At 39.1% G+C, this 20,319-nt stretch overlaps 1 protein-coding gene across 2 annotated transcripts in view; it reads right to left on the bottom strand.

Annotated features, from left to right (window-relative positions):
- ctnna2 (catenin (cadherin-associated protein), alpha 2) overlaps positions 1-3,105 on the bottom strand; it is a 349,228-nt gene extending 346,123 nt beyond the window's left edge. The window contains exon 1 of one of the 2 annotated variants that reach the window (XM_080463022.1): positions 2,743-3,105. The gene's annotated coding sequence lies outside the window, so the exon portion shown is untranslated. Of the gene's footprint in view, positions 1-1,902; positions 2,297-2,742 lie in introns of those variants that run through there. The other variant, XM_080463023.1, reaches the window with a different exon arrangement.
- Between the last annotated feature and the right edge of the window lie 17,214 nt (positions 3,106-20,319).

The following is a 20,319-nucleotide window of genomic DNA, read 5'->3' as shown; positions in this document are numbered from 1 at the left end:
ACTGGGAATAAACCCTTTCAACGACTCGTGTTTAACATTTATAGCTAAAGGGCCTTTAAACAAGGATCAGATGTTGGTGTTATGATTGATTAATTATCCAAAAAATGGCACCTGTGTGTAGAGACTCAGGTCATTGCACAACTGGGGTGTCAAACAAATAAAACAGTGCTAAAATAACACTTAAAGGTTTTCTTTGCTGTGGCGCAGAGTATACATGATGAAATTGTCTATATTCTCACAAAACTAAAGTACTACCAGAAATGACTACAATCTTAACATAAGGCCAATTTTAGTGATGCATTCTGCTGAAAAATACAGTGAAATGTCAATAAAACAACTATCTGTTGCGTTATACATTTCGTTATAAAACTTGCACTGACAGCATGGCTTTGACATTAGTTTGCTAACAATGAGGTAGCTAGCTTTCATGGTAGCATCACTGAATTCTCAACTTGGGTCTCTGTGTTGTGTGGTGCCTCTACTCTTACGAAATGTTGAAAACAAATCTATGTTTTCTTTAAAATTTTGACACTTTGCTTGGTGGTATGGCGGACCAGATTGGAGCCTCATTGCGGGCCGGTTTTGGCACACGGGCTTTATGTTTGACACCCCTGTCCTAGATCACGGAACAGAAAACAGCAGACCTTCAATAGACGACGGACCAAAGTGAAACAATATTTGAGGTATGATGGAGGGACTGGGGTCATCTTTTAAAACATCTGTCCATCCATCCATCTTCTTTACGTTTTCATCATGTGCAGGGTCGCGGAGCGCTGAAGCCAATCCCCGTTTACTATGGGCGAGAGCAGGATACACCCTGGACAGGTCGCCAGTCCATCCCAGGGACCATTTAAAACAGCTCAATAAAAATCGAGACTATGAGAAAGTTATGCACTTTACTTTGAAAATAGAGGAAATTCCGATGCTTCTTTCTTCTAAATGGTGGATTTGTCTGTTTTTTTATTTATTTTTATTTTGTGTCATAGTACTATTTTTGTTTCGTGGTTGTTTTACAAATATTACAAAACAATACAACTGAAGAGGTGGCCACACATTAAAGGCTATAGTTGACATTACTCGATCTGTATGAGACTTCAAGTAAACCAAACAAATAGTGCACACTATATAATAACACGCCGATATGATTAGGATGGCAAGATGGTCTTAAAGGAATCTCTTTTAGGAATTGTCAGTGTTTTCTTTTCTTTTTCAACAATAATTTTATGATGCAGCAGTTACTTTTCCTTGCTGAATATTTAGATTGCACGTGGTATGGGCGCTTCAAAGAGCATGTTATTCATCAGGCTGAATGCCACATCCGTGGAGCCACTTTGTGCTAACACAAGCTTTCAATACACACAATGCAGAAGAAGTCTCTAATCTGTGTGGTGAGGCTGTATGATTCAGAGTTTATTCATTTATAAAACCTTGATCCACGATTGATTTTTCAAATATGACATATACCAATGTACACTTAACAGCATTTCTCAACCATGGTTGTAGAAGACAGTCACACTGGTGGATTTAAACCTGGACAATTTGACACACTGCACTTCTTAATGTCCATCACCGTTCCCTTGTGAGCAATGTAGAGTATTCATTTGTTTATTCTGGGCAACAATAACAATCTCTGGTATATTTGCGATCACCGCCAACATTAAAGTGCAAGAATGTCAAATATTATGATTATGTTGTATTCATTTGTAAAATAAAGGATTATCTTATCTCAAAATGTTTAAAGAAAATGTCAAGATTGTTTGATTTATATTAGTATCTAAAAGGGCAGCTTTACAATGAGACTAATGATCCAAAAGCACATAAAGAGAGAAACTATTTTAGTCATTTCAACCATGTTTGGAGGGATTAAAAAAATACAAAAAACAACAAACAAACAGCTGTTACCTTATAGGTCCCATCCCTTCAAGCTTTCTACAATCACTTCCACGTTTAAACGTGCGGTTTCTGTATGTTGCAGAGGCTGCCGGGTTACTTCAACTGATTGTAAAGAGCCGAGACGGACTCCAGCACGGAGTGAGAGGCGCACTTTGAGGAGGAGGCGAGGGGAAGCTGTGTAATGTCACTTTGCAAGAGGCGGCGAAACAATGGCACCAATAAACTGCTGCGAAGCACGGATTCAAACCTCATCCAGGAAAAAAAAAAACTTACAGGAGATAAATGTGTTGAACGGGGAGGGCGCAAAAATGATAAGACAAAGAGACTTAAGAGAGCCTGACGGGAAGACGGCCGTGGAGAGACTGGAGGTTTGTGAATAATTGAGCTTGGGCTCATTGCAGATGTGGGATGGTTATTTCCCTGGCATTAAAGTGGCCGGTGTGTGTGTGTGTGTGTGTGTGTTAGCGTTAGCCGTTAGCATAGCATCCGGAGCAGGCTTTCAGCACCGGGCTCGCTGGATAGCAGCTTCCGACTTCCACGAACGGTATGTGAGATCTGAGCTCGTGCGGGTTAATTCACTTTCACCCGTGTAAAGGTTTCATTTCGCCGTTCGTTCTCTCTCTCTCTCTCTCTGTCGCTCTCTCGCCACCTCCTCCACCCTCCATCCCTCCAACACGCTGAGGCTCAAATGATGAATGAAAAGCCCCGGACCTCGCCTAAGCTAACGTTAGCAGCACGGCGGGTCAATCAGAGCAGCAAGTGTAAAATGCTACCAGGCTGCTAGCAGGAGAAAATAAAGCCAGCCAGCTGACAAGGGGAAAAAAAAACAAAAAAACACCAAGCACGCACCTTTAACCGATGGGGATGACACCTCTTGCAGGTCCGCAAATAGTGCACAGCGGCTGGTCTCTCTGAGTACTCCCAAAAGAAGATGGTGCCCCGCTGGTTCGGTTAAAGCCACAAGCGAGAGGAGTCAAAAATCGACTGAACCTGGACGCTTTCCTCAGTCTTGTGGTGCTGAATCGAAAAGCTACACGCTTCTGTCGGTGTCTTCGGAAATGCCTCCTCCTCCCAACACTCCCTGCGAAATAATGACCCCTCCCAGCGCCCCGACCACAACAACAGAGCAGGCAGGTGCAGGCGGCGGTGCGCTACGAGTGGAGAGCCTTGCAACATAGTGGGCTGTGCGGTAGATTCCCGGCTGGGCCAATCAGGAGTGTCGCTGACGGGTCGACGCATGCGTGGTGGCGCGTGTGAGGCGCGAGCGGACACATTGTCGGGGATCTCGGAGCTCCTGCCAGTCAGATTCCTGGCAGCAGAATGCCAATTATAACTTCAGCAGCAGTGCTAAAAAAGAAACACAACGCCGCTAATTACTGCGCTCATACATTCAGGAGGTGGGGGAGCGAACATGCTGCATAAACTACTTGCATAGTTATTCAAATATTTTGAGGGAAAAGTGAAATCATCGGACAGTAGCTCCGTTTGCGGCATTTCTCAGAAAAAAACAATATGTCACAGCAACTTGTGGATATTCAAGCAATTTTCCTTCCATCTTTTTGAAATGTGTTGGACACCAAAGTTTCAGAGAACGTCATCTTGCAGTCAGACTTTACATAGTAGTTTCAATAACCTCTCCTGGCATTCTTTATAAAATGCTGCTTATTAGTTGTGGTCAGACCTAAACAAAATAATTCCGAGTTCCTCCTTAGGCTGTGTTAGGGAGGGACAGTGGGAGGCCAGAGGAGCGGACTTGGTAGCAGATGTTCATAGGTTGTAATCCCTCTGCAGACCGGTTTGTGCCCCTGAGCAAGACCCTTGACCCCCATTGGCTCCTCAGCGCACCTTAATATTCCTGCCCACCACATCCTTAAAATAGGATGGGTAAATACAGAAAAGGGCATTTACCCAAGGGGATTGATAAAGTATGATAGTTAGTTAGTTAGTTAGTTAGTTAGTTAGTTAGTTAGTTAGTTAGTTAGTTAGTTAGTTAGTTAGTTAGTTAGTTAGTTAGTTAGTTAGTTAGTTAGTTAGTTAGTTAGTGTCAAAGAGGGGCTGCTTATTTCGTCTTCTTTTTTGAAATTTACCAATTTATTTATGGATCAAACAAGCCTGAAAATGTCAGTGATCATTCTCCCCCCAAAGTTGTGCCTTTTTCAGTATCAATTATTATTTTCAGTCTTCATAGAAATTTGATGTGTTCTCTCTCTCTCTATATATATATATTAGCGAAAAGGTGCAGCAGAATATTGGTAGTTCAATCAAGCAGCTGCGAGAAAAAGACTAGACACCGTTCACAAAACATTTAAACAAGAACGTCATGTTGTTATTTGCTGCACTTAAACCATGACTCAGTCAGTGAAGCTAAAGCATAAAACCAAGCGTTTTGCAGCCCTACAATTAAAGTCAGCTGGAGAGAGAAAACTTAGATTATCCAATTTGTGTCCCTTCTGCACTATTGAAGTTCTTTCATTCTTTTAATCCAATATTAACTGCAATTTGGGAATTATCGCCTTTTGAAGGTTAAATGTGTTTTCTAGCTTCTGACAAATAGGATTTGGTTGGAGGAGGGCATCGATCTTGGCCTCCATCTCCTCACTTAACATTGCAGGCACAACCATACACATACACATTCAGTTTCATGTGTCAGAAATAACAGTCTAATGTCAAAGGGGCACTATGTAAAATTTAAGCTGTGCCTCTGTTTTACATTAGGTGGTATTCGTGAATGAATGGAGCGCTTGTCTGTCATTCACCTGAATTTCAAGGTTTTGCTTCTTTTGCTCCTCCTTCAGTTTGTCAGTGGGTAAATAGACTACACCACCTTGGTCAGGAGTTTCAGCCAACAAAGCAGCTTCTTCTTCGAGTGACTGAATACATGGTGTATGTGTGATGACAATATTTACTGCAAGACAAAACAGGTTTGGATCAGCAGTTTGTCATAAAATTGTCTTTCAGACGATGTCCAAGCTGTTTTGTTTTATTTGGCTTTATATTGTAAGTAATATTCATTCATGTAAACTAAAACACTGTAGAGTGCACATTTAAATTGTGGCAAATTATCATAATTTTGATGATTACATAGTTCATCAAGGCATTTATCATTGTGAGGTTGACACTTTAATTAAAGAAATACTCTGACAGTCATTGCATGATCAACAGGGGAGAGGAAGCGCTCCCTTTTTAACGAGAAGAAACCTGAGACAGAAACTCTGAGAGCTGCTGAGGCAGATGTCTGCTATAACTGGTTTGAGGTAGGGGGTATAGCAAAGAGAGAAAAGAAGAACACAGAAGCACAAACAACGAGTGTAGCACAGATTGATGGGACGAGGAAGCACAGATCATGAACCTGATGCTTCAAAGCAAGACAGATACCTGCTGGAAAGCACAAACACCATAAGAAGGTACCGAGCAGAAAGTACAGAGGAGAGGAGAAGCAAAGTTACTGACACGCAGTGATTACGTACCGATGCATGACTGAAAAGCGAAAAAAGCAGTGGAAAGACACTCAATGTATCAAGACAGCTTCCCTGACAGCCCACACCTATTGTAACATGATTCATGGTCATCTCAACCACTTTTAAGAAAAGGTTTTATGTAAAAAAAATAAAAATAAAAAAAAGGAACTTTTTTAGAAAAGCAAAAAGCAGAAAGTGGAAACGCTATCTGCTTCCAAAGCTGAACACGGTTGGAATATAATCCAATAGTGTGTTGAATTTTGATCTTGAGGTGAGGAAAAAAGGTTTAATATTGTGGAAAATACTTTCAACTTGTAGCTCATTTGCTTGTTGTGCCCATTAAAACTATACAAGAATTGAATTCCTGTATTCCTTTAAGCAACATTAAACATTATGTCCCTTTAAAGAGAACACAAATGTACTATTTGAAGCAAACCCTTAGCTTTCAAGTCTGAAAGGCCAATTTCAACCATCAATCTTTATTTTTAGTCACAGTTTTGAAGATAATGAAGGTCTATCTACAGTTAAAGAAACATAAAACGTATCCTGGCTCTTCAATTTGCAACAGTCCGGTGGCTCCCATAATGCCTTTGCTATAAATCACTGAAAGGTCATGAACATTTTCAATATAATGGTAGACTGATACCCAGTGCCTACAGTTTGTTATATCTAACAGCTGCAGAGTTCGATCTCGATACCGATTCACAAAACATTAACTCTTTACCAGGAAAGTGACTATGTTTCTTCAAAATTGTTGTAATGAAAGTTAACAAACAAACAAACAGTTGTGCTAATTTATACATGCTAGATTTAGATACAAGTCATAAAATGACAATAGACAACATGTCCACCTCACAAAAATAATGTTGTCTTCTAAACGCTTTGCTTTTGTCAATCATCTCTTTCTCTTAGTCTAACAGTTGGACGTACAGTAATTACCTTCAAAGTGTGAAAAGAACAGATGAAAGAAAATAAGAAAAATCATGTCCACTATATTTGCACATCGGAACTAATGAAAGAAGTATGTCCATTTTAAAAAACAGGCATTGTGATTGACCTCACTGAAAATGACACATTATGTAGGACAGTAGAGTTGGTATGCCGGGATGTGATGCCAGAATTGTAAAATCTTTTGTTGAAATTCCTGAAGAAATATAGATTAGTGAGAAAAACATTCAAGATATAAACTGTGGGGTACTGTATGTGTGACTTTGGTAAATTTTACACTTTTCTACAGAGCAACTTTTTCAAGACTAAAGACGTAATTTGGTCTCAGAACTGGATTCAGTGAGACACTGATGTCGAAATGATTGGTATGTCAGGTTTTTTTTTCCTTTAAAGAGTTGAAACAGGAACATCGCGTTTACGGTTGACATTTTTATTTGCGATACTCAAAACATGATTCAGTCAATGAAGCTGGAAATAAGTGGATATGAGTTTTGCGGCTCTGCAATAAAAATCAGTGTGAGAGAATACTTGCATCACCTCATTCATGCCTCTTCTGCACCATCAACCACAGACTTGGTGATTACCCCTATAAACAGTGAGACAGTTGATGTGAGGGACCGCATACCATCCGTTGACTGGAATCGCAGTTATAACAGATCTATGAACTTGAAAGATGACCTCAGAACAACTTGATTTCCTGACTTACATTCAACGTCAGCCACATATAGCTTAACTTGCACGCAGCCATGTGTAGATTTAGTTTTCACTCATCTCTCCTGCGCCTCATCTGGAAGCACATCGGGTGCTATCGGGTCAGTTACCTCCGCAGACATGTTGCACTTTAGACCATCAGGCTTCTCTATTTGTCAGTGAGTTCCCAGAATGTGCTGAGGATGACTTCAAGACCTAGAGGCAAACAAACACATTAACCCGATCTACCATTCAGTTTCCATTAAACTCATCCGAGCCTGAGTGCAAGTAGCAGCAAAATCTCAAAAACGATTTGCGATAGAGCCGAACAACTCCGTCCTCCAGCTGTGTTCTCGGGGGATCCCTCAGGTTTCCCAGGGCTAACCCCACTCCCACCCCCCCAGCTGTATAAGGCCAGATTTTGTCCGTGGGGAAGTTGTCACAAGTTAAAGCCAGATGCTTTTGAACAACCTCAGCTGGGTCAATGTCTGTATTTTGGAAAGGATCTGGGAGCTTTTTCCAGTTATCTGTGTGGCTCAATCCCTCAGCCCTCAGGGTGAGCCCAGATGCATTGTAAAGCTGTGAAGAAAACTCATTTCAGCCTTTGCCCAGAGCTCATATCCATAAGTGATGCTTGGAACACAGAATTATGGTTTTAATTGTAAGCTTCTCCTGCAGGCTCAGCTCCCTCTCCACCTTGCAGACCAGGATAGTAACTGCATCAGTCTGTCGCCTTCCTGCACAGTTCTGCCGCTGCACTTGTGAACAAAACACAGATGCCTCTCAACGCAGCTGTTTGGAGTAATGATATCCACTTATCACCGAAGTCTAAAAGAATCCAGCAGGTTTGAGAATGATCACACAGTGAAACACAGACAAAATATTCAAAGAAAGAGGGAAACATGAGTGACCATTGTCTCATAGGCAAAGTATATCCACCTTCCAATTGGCTTTCAGGTTATGTCACCGACAACATGCATCTCTTATAGCACTGTGTTGGGCACAGCTGCTGATCCCAGCGAACAATGGTCAAAGGTATGTAGAGCTTTTGTAGGAAAAAAAGATGTGACCTATTCAAGAATCAATTGTCTTGACAAAAATAAATCTGATTGAACAACAGAGTTTTTGTGTGACTTCACTGAGAGTCTTCCCAATGTATCCCTCAACCTTTATCCTTCCATGTTCCTGATCCAGTTCGGGTTGCAGGGCGCGGGAGACCATCCCAGCTGATTATGAGCAAGGTCCCGGTACAACCAGACCAGGTCATCTATGGTTTCAGAGAAATACTAATGGTGTGCAGAATTGTTTTTGTGTTTGTATGTTGACAAACACTAATTTAGTAACAGCACTGTTTGTGTTAGTGAGGAAATAAATCTATTCATCCATGTTCTATACCCTTTTGTCCAATTGAGTGTGAAAAAAAGGAGGTCCGGCCACCAGTCCAAACACAGAGAAATAAAACAATCACAGTCACCAATTAATCTCAAGTGCATCTTTTTGGATGGTGGAAGAAAATGGTAGTACCTTGAGAAATCTCTTGCAAAGGGAAAACATGCAAACTTTACAGAAAAACCTGGCCTGGACTTAAACCCAAGACAAGCTTGGTAAAAGTAAAGACTTCCACCCACTGCACCACTGTGCAGCCCTCGATGATGAAAGTCAGCATGACAACTGGAACATAGGTCACGTATACATCAAATATGTTCAAGCCTTTAAAAATGCCCCCTTTGCTTTTTTTCTAAACACCTAATCATCAAATAAAGAATTAATAAATTGTCACACATAAAGAAACAACTTCTTCACCTGTTTGCAAAAGTGTTAACTCATAAAAGAATATTCATTAGTCAGCTCAAAGAGTGGGTTCAGAGGAAAGTCTCCCCAAGTTATTTTCAAGCAGTGTCTGCTGAACTCGTGGACAATTACAGAGTCTGAAATGAGCAGGTAATCACTGAAAGCCTGAGAAGTTATGTCTCCCCAGGAAATTGGATTACGCCGAGTTTCAGCCAATATATTAGGTGAGTAAGACGCTGCTGAATTAGATGGATCTTTGATGCTGTGCAGTTGTGCCAGACAAATGCTTGCTGAGCATGAATAATCTGTTAAGAAAAACACGCAAATTAAGAATATCAATCTCCAGTTTATGGCTGCAGCATCAAGGAGAAATTGGCTTTTCAAACTTAAGACTTTATGAAATCAAGAACGGAATCAGAACAATTGGAAGATGATGATCTGTGTTGCAATGGCAAATCAATTATTCTTCGGTAAACATGATTACAGCCAGTTATGTGCATTTCCTTCCTACAGTATTTCTTTCTTTCTTTTTTTTTTTTGTCTCCCTCAGTCTTTGTCTTCAGAGAAAGGAAAAAAGAATAGAAACAGCAGTCCGATGTTCACCATCTGCTTGTGTTTTTAGCACATGGCAGTGATCCAGCACAACATGTTAGCAAGCTATTTCTCATTTGTCAAATGTGGGAAGTGACAATGGCGTAGCTTTGAGTCGTCCTGCAGTGTATTATAAGTAGCTTTTCACTATCTGGTTCACTGGACTGATCCACCTGGTACACAACTACACTGGGAATAAACCAATCTTTGAGTTTGAGCAGTTGTCAACTTCTTTTGTTTTAGCACAAGGGCAAGCAGCAAAGAGCAGTGCACGATATGCTCCTCTTTGCCTGTAAAGCTTTGCAGCTTCACAGCTTAGATTTGTTATGTATTTCCTGTGTGCATATAGTACACAAGTTTGGCATGTGTCATACAAAATCGGACATGCCCAAATAACTGCACTGCATAGGTTTGGCTTACGTAACTCCATCGGTTGGGATCACACGCTCACATTCTACTACAGTGTCCAGCTGCACCCTCTCTTCTACTCAAAGGCAAAGTACTCAAGGGACCGTCATCTGAAAATGTCCCTTGACTGGCTTCCTCTGCACTCCTAGCATAATGAGGTCATCGCTACTCCCAATCCGTTGTACTGCCGGGCTGAATAATTACGTTATGAAGTCTCCAAGCTCTCAAAATCCCATGCTTGATCCAATGAGTCAAAGAGAAAGAATTTAGGACAGCAAAGAGGGATTGAAGCTGCAGTCTCTTAAAAAAAAAAACTGACATTGGAGGTTAATACCCCATGGGGAGAATGAATTTGGCTTTCCAATGGCTCTTTTCCTTTTTGACAAAAGCTATTCAAGCAGTTTTTTTTTAAAGATTTTTATGAGCCCCCGTGGATTTGGGGAAGTCGCTCCCAACTGCACCTACCAGATCCAGAAGAGTAGGAGTTATTGTGATTTCTGGTGAGTGTGGTAGTTTGGCAGAAGCAAGGGGGGCGGGGACCCCGAAGGGTGGGGGACCCAAGGGAGAGAAGTTGAGGTCTAGGACAGCACTGGGGCCATTTAACAGCAGCTGCAAAAAAAACCCCCAAAACTACAAAGTACCAATTTATCACTTGTTCGTTTTGCAGTAAAATGGTTTTGAGTACATTTCTAAGTATACAGTACCCGTTGTGTTAATGTAAAGCACTTGGTAACTCCAGTTTTTAAAAGTGCTATACAAATAAAGTTCTTATTATATTGCTTTGAAGAGAAGGTCCTTGTCCCATGATGAGCTTTCAATTTCCAAGGGAAGTGAGTACAGTCACAGTCCTGATGAAAAGATGTCAATCCATCATAAGGTGATTCACAGTGAAAGGACCTCGCAAAAAAATCTACAACACAAGAAAAAAAGCAATAAAACCATCAAGTTTGGAGTACCAGAGTACTCATTGGACTCAATGTTCTGTACTGAGTTCTTAAACAGCTTGTCTGTGAAAGAAAGGATCTGCTTCCTTAATGTCTCACTGCTTGCATGTTTGTTTTTTTTATTCACCAAAACATGTTCAATCACATATTTTCATACAATAAGGCATAATTATAGTAGCAATCACCATATAATTTCTGACTACATTGTCTGGATCGTTCTTGTTATTATCCTCACATCAACACAAATGTATCACTTGGTCACGGTAATTTCGAAGCTATTCACCCTCTGATAAAATTGATTTTTTTTTACATAAAAAGAATCTCCTGCAATGTGACAATTAGATATCTGAATGGGTTTCTGCTCAGTTATGTGGCAAATTGCCCTTCGAATGCAGAGCACAAGAGCAACCATGATTATATTTTAATGTGCACACCACTTTACATGATTTTAGTCTGAATATGATCACAATCAGTCCTACCGTTTGAATCAAGGACATTAAAAATAGGGACGTTTTATTTGGAATTGAATATGTTCCTAAAGAAAGTTCTTTCCACAGCCTTGTCATCTTGATAGGGTTGTAGGTATACGATGTGGATATTGTATACTTTATTGTGAATAGTGTTTAAATAGAATTCTTAAGGTTTTTTTTATGTAAAATAAATAAATAATATTAATATCGTGTAGTCTATTTTTTCCTCCACCCTTCATAGAATTGTAAGTCATGAATAAAAGATTGTTCATGATTTGATACATGAGATGAAATTAATCATTTAGACAACTGTCAGACATGATATATTATTGGGTTTGTTATACTGACATTCTTATTTTTTTTTTATTTATTTATTTTTTTTTGAGTTCATGAAGTCCTTTAACAGTAAATGTGCAGAAATCTTCGAAGTACAATGAGTTCATTTGTCACTGCAACAACCCACTTTTGCTGGTTCATTGCTGACAAGGCTAAATAGTTTTCATCGGAAGATATACTTTCTGTTTACATTGTGCCCTATTTTACTACGACTGTAAAATCCTCCGGCTGCCGATGGTCAACAGAATATAATGTGAAAATATCCGTCCGTTCAAGGCCTGAGATGTTGAAGTGTGAAATAATGTCAAGATCTTGTTTATTTCCCCTAAACTTACTTTATTGTCCCTCTCAACTCATCTAATAAAATGCTTGAAGGGACTATTTCTGTGACAGTAAAGAAGCAGTTATGTTTGTGAAATGTGCTGTGGAATATTATGCACTCTGAAAAGAGGTGGTATATTTTCTGATCATGTTGCCCTTTCTGCATCATCCAGTGGCTGGCTTTGTGAGCATCTGAGGTTTGTTAGGAGCGTTCTGACTAAATAAGCTTCATAGGGGATTTCCCAGAGATACCCACTCTACAATGCAATTTGGTTAAAACCATCAACCGAACGTTTTTATCTGTCTTTGTGTCTTGCTTGTGAATCTGAATCAACTATGAGAATGGAGTGATGCCATACAGAATTCATATGAACTGTTACTCAGACAGTGAAAAAGAATTGTGAAAAATTTCAGTGGTTGTTGATTTTCTAACAGGAGCAGCAGTGAAGAAGAAAATATGTTATTACACATAGAAGGTTGCTCATGGTCCCCCCCCCCCCCCCCCCATTTTTTTTTTTTTATTAAGGCCATCACCTGGGTAAAAGTGTGGTTGAAAAATTATTTAAATATATTCTGAATTTTCTTGCATTCATAGTGCACATAGAATGCTTTAACTGCTGTTGATATGGAAAGTAATTTCCCATGACAGTTAATGTAATCTCTTTTAAACCTTCTTAACAAGTTGTTTTGTTTTGTTTGTTTCATCGTTATAAAACAGATGAAGACCCAGTAGCTCCAGTGCTTTCACCACACGACGATCATCCATTCTGTCAGAAGATATGTTGGTCCTAAAGAGATGTGAAGCAGGGATTTTTTTTATAGTGTCCTAAAGAGTGAACAGCAGCATTAAATTAACTCTATAGAAAACCTATTTTTAGTGCTGTTACTTTGTGGCTTATTTCGACTGTCTGATAGCAACAATTCACTACAAAGCAGAGAGCTAATGCTTGTCTATGTACATTACCCCTATTTTAGGATGGGTAGTGTCTCTGTAGAGTCCGCTTTCTTGGTTTGTCACCAGACTGCTGTAAAAGTCAATAAATCTGCCATCGTCCTTTCCCATTTGAGGAACTACATAAGGTTTACACATTGCTACATATCATGGTAGGATAGCAAATTTGTTGATCAGTAGTGAAAGTGACAATAGGAGATCTCTAGTCAGGATACCTGCTGTCTGAAATATGTATGTCATATGTGTGTATATATATATATATATATATATACCCATCCATCCATCCATTTGCTCCCGCTTATCTGTTTCCGGGTCGCGGGGGTGGCAGTCTGAGCACTGCCACCCAGATCACTTTACACCGATTAAGAACCTTTCCCGTGGGTGGTGATATATATCATGTTGTGTGTTAATCACACCTGAAACCTACAGTATATAATATTAAGACAACTGTAAACAGCATGCACAGACAGCACAGACAGCTTTTTCAAAAGGGACAGTTAAAATTCACATCAGAACTTTTATGTCCTCAACATAGTTGTGAGTTGCAGAAACGCTGAATCTTGAAACTCCCATTATGCAAATTGGTGTTGACTTGTGCTTGACCTCCTCTGTGAGCCAAAGGCTCAAATGTTTTTAACCCCAAGCCCTCAACTTGTCTCAATGTCTTTCTGTTAATGAGATTTAACCCAGTCCAAGTAACTCCAATGACATCATCAGTGTTGTTATTATAAGTCCGATTTTACACAGACCCCTTCAGACGTACGCGGGGCTTTCAATTCTTCCAATGTATGCTGTCTTCACAGAAATCTGACCTGGAAATTCTTCCCCTTCCATGACCGAGGACGGCATGTGTTGTACTGGAAACAAGGAGTGAGGAAAGAGGGGTGGTCCTACAGGAGATAGATCTTGTGATTAAATGATGTTTCTTTAATGATAGCAACCCTTCGGCTTATATAGTTTGATGAATTCTAATTCTATCAGTAAAACATTCTGCAAACCAGAGACTGCCGTCAGATAGTAATCGCTTTCCACGTTTTACTTACAATAATGCACGACTGTTCCTGGCTGTACAGTGGAGCAGTAGTTAGCACTCTTACACAGTGAGAAGGCCTGGGTTCAGATTCTGGTCGGGCCTTTCTGTGTGGAGTTTGCATGTTCTCTGGGTGAGTGTGAAATTCTGGTTTCCTTCCACAGTCCATAAACATGCATGTCAGGTTTGACATTCCTGTTTAAAGAATATAAGCTGTGTAGACCATGGATGCATGGATGGACAACTGTTCCTGTTGAATCTGAGAATGGACTAACTTTTCAGGAACAGTTTTTTGCAGTCATCAGTCTTTCTATTTCTTGAAGAAGACAGCATACTTCACTCATTCTTTTGGAGAGATTATGAACTTAACTACACATGCAAGGAGCAGTGGGCTCAAGCAATTTGACAAAATATCCAAGCAATATTGGGAAGCCTTATATTTCTGGATGACCTGAAATCAATTGTTTTTAATGTGTTGTGGATCCGTGGCTCAGGTGTTGAAGTGGATCATCTTTCTATCCTCAGGCTGGCAGCTCAGTTTCCCATTTAACTTTTAGTAATAAATGAGTTATAAACATGTTCTATATAAGTGAAATCTATTTTGCATATTTACCTATGGAAATACACTGTTTAAAAGATGAGCTTCTGTTTTCTGAGGATTTTCTAAACTATCAGTGTCAAGGAATAGTTGATTTTTGAGAATGTGATGCACTTTGCATGAAAAAATTCTCACAGAAATGTAATTATAACTTCTTTTTTTCCCCTGATAAAATTAGATTCTTTTTTTTAGGCATCATAGTTTTTTTGTTTTTTTTAACAAAGAAAATATTCTCTATAATATTTCATTCAAAATATAAAAAAAAAACCCTCATATTTTCCTTAAATACTGTTTGTAAAGTTATGTTGTTGTGCTCAAGTGTTCACTGGATGAAATGATAGAAATCTAATTTTGAGCAGAAGATAAAATGGCAATCAGCAGAGTGTTTTTCTTTTAGATTTCCTCTAGACAAATGAAATACTGAATAAATGTCAGGCATTTTATATCATGTTTAAGGTTCACCTGCTTGGTCACACAATGAAGAGAGAGGCAAGTAAACACAGAAGGACGTGGCTGTTTCCAGAAGCCAGTCACCTATCGGAGGCCACACATCCTTGACTACTGGCTGCTTTATGGCGTGTGTACTGTCAAAGAATTTGAAATATACTCTGCTACAGAGTCCTGTTCAATGACTCCCATCCATATATAAACAGATCTCAAGGGGGGACGTCTGGAAGCGGATGCATTGCCACAGTGCAGCCCTGCTGGTTGATATTGAACTTGTGGACATTTTAACTACTAACCAGAGGGCTTCTGTGCTTCCCTTGTGAAAGGATACTGCAACGATATGAGAACAATAAATGTCTTCGGAGGAAGATGCATTCCATTCCACGGGACTGTGAAATGGGTTTCATTAATGAGCACAGAACAGAAACTAAACTTAAAAACTTCTTGATTGCCTCCGTCTTGATGTTCTGATGTGGAAAGACTCAAAAATGATAAACACCTGATAACACCAGTGGGAACAAGGTAAAGCTTTATGTTCTGTTCCTGCTTTCATCAGTATAAAACAGAGGGGAGATTAGTCAGAAAGATAAATTTCCTTCCTTAATGTCTGTTTCTCTCCAGAGTCAACAACATGGCTGTGCACAAATGCTGACAGATTACTCTGCAGCGCTGCTGAATGGCACAGCTGTTGATCACTGTCTCCGAATGTGAAAGAGTGAAATATTACGTAGAAAATAACACATTATGTGATAAATACATTTTCTTTTCACTTGGGGTATGAAATGCATGGAAGGCGTCCTTCTAATTCCTAAGTGTGGGTGAAAGGCAATCAGGTACGCACACAGTTAATACACTGATAAGGAGTTTTAATTAGAGCATTATTACAGGAAGAGGCATGGAAAAACATACTCTATCTTTATGAACTGAAATGTTTAAAACTTGAATGTAACTATTTGCCTGATATCAATGGAAGTGTGATTTGAAAGTATCTAATGAGCACTCAGGGTTATCACTACAACACAAAGCTCAAGTATTAGGCCACAGCTAAGCTATGGATATTATTCAGTGATATACAATAATACTGGGAGTGTGTAAGTATGGAGACTGTCAGAAATGAGATCAATGAACACAAAACTGAATAAAAAAACTAAATATATAACAGGAATAACACTATTAACATCATCTGTATGTTTTAACACGGTATAAAATGATCCAGTCCACAAATTTAAATGACAACAAAGACACTTCATGTTGGCACTTAATATAAGTTTAACATTATATATTAATTCTTATAATCATATTACTATATATAACCTTTTAATTACATATGAGACCTCTAAAGACTGGTGGATTGATTGAGAAAGATGTCTCAATGATGACTGTGTGCTGCTATAATATGAAGATATTATTCAAATTATCTTTATTTCTAATTATTGTTGTTACTTTTCTACAGCCAAATAAACTATGAATCATCAACAATCAATTGTTTTTGTAAGGATGTTCCAAAAAAAATCTCCCCTCTGTTCCCTCTCACATTTGGCAGACCTTTTGAAACAAAACTAAAATGACTTGAACTGTTCCTCCTCCAGGATTGACATCATGGAATTTAAACAGGGCGAAAACAGAGTGGACAAGCAGTCTGGTAAAAATTGCTTTACATCTAATCCGTCCATCCATCTTCTATAACAAAATGTCGCGAAAACTTACCTCGAGAATGAAACAACCACTATGGATGGCTTGTTATTTGTAAATAACATCCTCAATTCACTATAAAAATCATTACATAAAGTGTACTGAGTTGACAGGCTTTAATGGAAAGGAGACACGGTGTGCAGACATGGACACATATTGCTGCAGAATAGAAATATCCAACCCAGGAACTGAAAGGTCAATGTGAGGATGGAGGATAGGGAGGAATATTGATTATATGTAGTGAAAGAAATATGTATAAAAATAGCAGAGCAACCAAACATATACAGTGAATGGAGGGATATTTAGGTGCACTAAAAGATGCACTCGTCAGGAATAAATGTGTGATACTGCAAGAGAAAGCAAATGTAGTCCTAAAACCATTGAGAAAATATATGGAAGAAACACTACAACTGATCACAAAGGCTTTAAGCAACACTCCCCATGAAGTGCTATTGAAAACAAGATTTGAGTCGACTTTAGTAGATAACTTTAACAGATAAACTGAAACATTATGGGTCTAACAATTGACCCTGAATGTGTCTGTGGTGGATTTGACTTCCAGCTTGTGGCTTTCAATCAGTTTGACTGTCCTAGTAGGAGGTGAATAGTCACATTTCTGTTAAACAATAGCCTCTATTTTCCCTTCGAAAGAACACTATTGTATATTACTGCTGTCGGGATGTCGATGAACAAAGACCTATTGCTCCTTACTGACAAAGAATGATATAAGCAAACTGTTCTAGTTGCAGATGGACAGTTGTTTATGTGGGTATGTAAAATAGACGAGCAAGCAACCATTTGTCAATGTGATGTACAAACTGAGGGCGGCTTTTCACTCCTGATATTTTGTTTAGTTGTCGGCTCAATTTCTGAATTTGAACCCAATGCACTACTTTGAGATCAAATTACACTTCTGTCTGAGTGTTTCTGACTAGATGTATTACTTAATAAGGAAAAAGCATTCAAGAAGAATTTAGTTTTTCTGATATAATGCAATTTTCTAAGTTTTGTAGTTTTTATTTATACATTTTAATTTAAAAAAATCTGATAAATTATCTGGTTGCTGGCCTTTCTTGGTGGAGTTTGCATATTCTCATCTTTGCATGCCTGGGTTTTCTCTGGGTAAGCAGGATTTTACTGCCAGCACAAAAACAAGTGTTTGAGGAGTGAATTTTACGGTGGTGTTTGCCTCTGTGTTTGACGAATGATGAACTGGTGACTTAGAGAGGTGGAAGGAGGATGAATAGATAAATAAAACAGAAAACATGTTTAAGAGTGAATGCAATATACTTTCATAGCATTGAATGGTTGCTGACCTGTAATGTTTTATTTGTTGTGAAAAAATGATGTTCTTTCTCTTTATAGCAGAAATACGAGGTCAATACGATAACTTTAAAATAGGAGACAATCGTGCGCATCCTGTCTTTGACACAATAGTTGACACAAAAAGAAGGAATAAATGTTTCCCTGAATTACTACTGCAGCATTTCTTTCTAGTCATGAAAGTCAGTGGGATTTTCGAAGGAATGAGAACAAATTGGCAAAGTGGTATAGAGCTCATATAGAGGTCATTTTAGAAAGCAATGACAAATGACCTGTTTTCTTGTTTGGAGCTTGAAGGACTTGGTACTTCATTGTCATTGTCCCCGGTGGGTTTATGGTCCGGTGGTCTGGCTGGAGTTCAGCTCCTAGCTAAGAAAACACTTACTTTAGTGAAAAAGTGATGAATATGTTCTTGAAATACTGCAGTGTGACTGCTGTCCAGCATGTAGGTGTTACAATACTGTAGCTTGCTATAGTGAAATGTTTCATTGATGAAATAATTAACCACAGGGCAGACCTCATTATTAACCAGCTATCAAAGAGCATACTGTTAGAACCACAAAGTTTCACAATCTTTTATATATAAAAAGTGATTCCTCTAAGCCTATCATTAATGTAATCTCTTCAAGTATTCTATGGATGCTTCTTGATGAATAAAAAATAACTTTGCAGTGGGAGTCGTAGATGCTTGGATGATTGCATTCAATAATATACATTCCTGGAGAAACAGTCAATTTGATTCATCTTTCAAAGAATGAAAAAAGCATATATTGTAGAAGCCCTATAAGAAAAAATTTGAAAATCATTGTGTTTTGACCTTCACTCATTAACAAGTCAATAAATAGTAACAGTAGCGGCAGCAGCAGTAGTAATATCAGAATCACAATACTTCAATAATCCAAAATTAAATTACTTCTGATGCCAAGTTTATAGACAAATAATCAAAGTAAATAAAGTAAAAATAAAAACTAATTCTTCATGTGAACAATTAACAGCCGTAATTGAGTGTGACACTCAGAATAAAGTGTTATAGTCTGATGGTCACATGCAGTCCTGTTGCACTCGGTTGTGCATTTTGGAGGAAGGACTCTGTTGTTGTTATTCTTCATGAAAACATCATGGAGGGTGAGCGGGTCGATCTTCACGTTAGTATGATGTTCACACATGGTCTTCTTGGCAGAAACTGCTGCCACAGACTCCTGCTCAACCCCAACAGCATCACTGGCTCTCGTGGTCAGCTTGTTGGGTCTGTTGTCATCTGCACTTCTCAGTCTGCTGCCCCCGCCACACAACAGCCAACTAAAAAACCCCACTGGCCACCTCTGAAAACATCCTCAGCATGTGTCTGACAGATGATACAGGGACTGCAACCTGCTCATAAAACAAAGTGCAGCTCTGCTCCTTCTCGTGGACGTCATCAGTGTTTTGGTCATATAGTGGCGTTGTAACGTATCAGTAAAACGCCCTTAGATATCGACACAGCAGTAACAGCATCGTAGTAGTGATAGTAATAGTTGTTATTCTATAGTCTCGCACTCTCCCTTTAAATCTGCATGTCTGTCCGCCCATCCATCCATCCATCCATCCATCCATATACCCATCTATCCCCATACCACTTATATCCTGTTCAGAGTAGCTGAGCAGTGGAGCCGATCCCAACCCCTTATATATGTTATCACAAGTATTTATGATTATATTGTTATAAATGAGTGTTTGGATTTGCAGGCATATGGGTTGTGCGTTTCACAAGGCTATATCTATGAGTCCTTTGAGCAGCTGAAAGAAAGCAATCTACATCTAAAAATAAAATAACATTCTATTCTATTCTATTGCAAAAAATATATTTCAAAGGAGAGAAAAAACATTTCTCCGAATCAGACGCATCAGCTCTACAGTTGTTGTTGAGCGTCCGGTTAAACTATTTCAAGAAGTTTGCCTGGTCAAATCACATCAGTCCTCTTTATAGTATGTCATCCCCTGATTTTTATTCCTTGCTCCCCACTGCATGCCACACTGGCTGAGAACAAAGTACATTTAATGTTCCATCTGCTGTGGCCATTATACCGTCTGCGCCAGTTGCAAATAAGGACAAAACAAAGGATGCCGTCTTGCTACATAAGATCTGATGTTAGTTATGACTCATGAAATAGAGTTAGGCCCTATTCAGAGCAGCACTGTCAAAAAGAACACTGCCTCCTCCATTATTCGAATGAGATCGGCCTTTCTACACAGTTGGAGCCAAAACAGCTAAAAATGTTGAACTCGTCTCAAATACCCTTTGGTATAATGTGATTCTAGTAATAATACATGCAAATGACTATTGCAGAATGATGAATTGACTGCTGCTATGATAGCCTTTAAATGTTTTGAAGGCGTTTATTCACAGTTGTGCACTGCATTGACACTGTGTAAACCTTCCCAGTAATG

This window comes from Lipophrys pholis, assembly GCF_963383615.2.
Source record: "Lipophrys pholis genome assembly, chromosome: 5".
Taxonomy (NCBI): domain Eukaryota; kingdom Metazoa; phylum Chordata; class Actinopteri; order Blenniiformes; family Blenniidae; genus Lipophrys; species Lipophrys pholis.
This window is presented reverse-complemented; position numbering and strand designations above follow the sequence as displayed.